Source organism: Cariama cristata, unplaced genomic scaffold, assembly GCF_000690535.1.
Source record: "Cariama cristata isolate BGI_N322 unplaced genomic scaffold, ASM69053v1 scaffold2756, whole genome shotgun sequence".
In the NCBI taxonomy this organism is placed as follows: domain Eukaryota; kingdom Metazoa; phylum Chordata; class Aves; order Cariamiformes; family Cariamidae; genus Cariama; species Cariama cristata.
In genome coordinates this window covers 9,272-12,178 of record NW_009621343.1, presented here as the reverse complement: position 1 = coordinate 12,178, position 2,907 = coordinate 9,272, and positions in this window count along the sequence as shown.

Here is a 2,907-nt window from a genome sequence, read left to right as displayed (position 1 = left end):
CCCCCCCTGCCACTCAGGGTACCCTGACTGACACCCAGACCTGGAAAAATGACCCATTAAATCCACACTAGTGGCTCATCCCTCTTGCTCAAAGCAATTTTGGAACAAGGATATTGCATTGCGTGGGTGGGGATGGGGTTTGGCTGCAAGGTAGAGGTGGGCAGCCGACACGTCGGGCTGTGGGAGACAAGGCTGCTCCAGCTTTGCCCTCTCTTTCTGGAGGGGATGGAGGAGCCCAGCAAACCCTGGGCTTTGGGATGTCACAGGAGCTGTAGGTGCAAAAACGTGGCTGCGAGGGTGTGCCAAGGGACTGATGGGGAGCGCAGGGGCAGGAGGGTTTGCAGAGAGATGCAGTCTCACCCAACAACACCCGATCCTCGCACAGCCACCTCTGCCAGCACCAAAATCCCTCTTTTCACAGGGCAAATGGGCAAGTCTGGTTGTGCCAGGCACCCTGCTTGGCTTTTACCATGAGTCTCTGGGAGCCAAAACCCACGGAGCCATCACAGCTTTACGAGTCACCCTCTGCCGCAGGCTGTGCCTGTGCATTTACTCCAGCCCCAAAATACACCCACAGAAGCCACATCACCCATGATCCATGGGTCTGTGCCCAAGGTTTGCTACGAGGGGGCTTTTGGGCTGAGTTCTGGCGGGGTTTGGGCACTCACAACCACATTACATCCTGGGGAAGGACCCAGGGATCCTCCTCTGCTTGATGAAAGGCCAAAGCTTACGCTGAGCTTCTCTTCTGGAGAACAGCCCGAACGCTCCCTATTTTCCTGATAATCCATTAATGCGATCACAACCGCCTAGCTGTACCGTGCCAAGCAGGAAACTCCATGTTGCAGGAGAAGACCCTTCCCTGCCGGATAGCCCCCAAACCAGCCCCATTTCGCAGGAGCCCAGCACTAAAACTGCTCCGGCACAAAGTCTTTGCTCTGGCAGCCTCCTCTGCCATCACCTGCCCCGCTCTCATCCCCGCTGCAACCGGCTCCTGCCGGGGCTCCCTGCTTTCCAGGCAGAGGAGAAAACCACTCCGTGTTCTGAAGAACTGGAAATCTTAAGGCAAAACAACAAATAGCAGCACAGCCAACGCCCATCGCGTAGTCTGGAGGGAGCAAGTGGATTATCTTGGCTCCCCCCGCCCCTGCAGATCCTCCCCAAAACCCCTCCATGAGCTCCTCGTGCTTCTTGTCTTTCTTTTCGAAGGGATCCAATAAATCCACCCCGTGGCCCTAAGTAAACTTTTCCAAGGCTGATTTACCCTCACTGTTCAGAAAAAAAAAGAAAAAAAAAAAAAAAAAAGGGCAGATCAATCAAGTGTCATTTCTAGTTGGAGTTTTCTTCGCTTCAGCTCCGGAGTGTCAGCGTTTCCGCTGCCTTTTCCTGCTAAATCAAAAAGCAGCAACCCCTTCCCCGCAGACGCATTACCTTCGCTCACAAAAAGGGAGCATTTTGGGCTTCTCAGGCTTCCCTTGCTTTTCACACTCTCGGTTTTTCTCATAGCTCTCTTTTTCTAACCCATTTCCAATTTTTCAAGCAAACTTTTAGGATTTATTTCCAATATCCACTGACTCCTTAAAGCCTCAGCTCCTGGAGTCATGAGCTGAGGGGGGAAAAGCAGAGTTTTTGTTTTTTTTTTTTACCTTAAATCTTCCTTGCTGGAGGGGGAAGGAGGAGACACGAAAACTTTCAGTCCTGACGTTTCAAAGCCCAGAAAGCAGAGAACCCAAAAGACATTATATTATAAGTGTGTCATAAATTTTCGGTCGATTCATGCTTCCGGGCATTGATTCATTATTTTCAAGCGCTCGGTCTCAGCCACACCGCAAGAATGGATGAGGCCATGGAGTGGCCGAGGTTTTTTTGGCACCACAAAACACTTGGAAAGACAAAGGCCTTGACGGGACATCAGAGAGAGCTTCCACCTGCCACACACTGTTTATTTTAGTGCCTTACATGGGAGCGAAGCTGCTTTGAAATCCCGGCTCCTCATGACTCACCCTGCAGGAATTAAACAATTTCCATCCAGGCTCACGGTGAAGCAGCTCCAGGGGCTGATGAAAAGCGGCTCCTCCGGCAGCAGCCTCCAGCTTCACGCCTGGTCCGGCTCGGAGGACGGTCAGCCGGTCCCGGAGGGGACGGGAGTGGTGGAGAGATCCGCTGGGGAGACTTTCCCCCAAACTCATCGCAAACTCCGGACATGCTTTTTGGGGAACGGAGCTTCCCTGAAGATCATCGCCATGTCTGACATCCCTGACCGGGCGGATGCTGCACTGAGAGTACCAGAGCCTGCAGCGGGATGGCCAATGCCCCAGGGTCAAACCAGCCCCAAAATGGCAAAACTGGTCCCAAAATGGGGAGCGTTGAAAGGAAAAAACCACCCAAACCCTGATCGGAATTGAACTGTAGGATTTTCCTGCTTTTTTTCCTGATTTTTGACAGTAAGTGGGTGCGTAAAGGAGGGGAAGAAAGACAAGGTCCCCATCTGCAGCTCTGCTCCGGAGGTTGCTCCGGGGACACGGAGTGCCACCGTCCCAGTGTGGACATCCCCTTGGCTGGGGACACCGGGCAGTGGCATCGTGTCCTCACCAGCGGTTCTCCCACCCCAGCACAGTGGCACAGCCTTATGCTTTGAATGCCAAAAGCGATGATGGCCACGGCCCCGCAGCGTTGGCTCATCCCTGCGCCGCCTTCTTCCCCTCCCCAGCTCTCCCCGCTCCCCCGTAAGCAAAACCAGAGCCGAGCGCGGGACACATGGTTCTGCTTTGCCTAAGTGAAAACCAGCCCAACGCGAGACTCCAAAGCTCTTCCCACAGCCCCAGCTTCCCCCAGTTCCCCCCACAAAGGGCCCACCACAAACGAGCCAGACCCTCATCCCTGGGCTCCCCGCCACAGCCCCGCTCC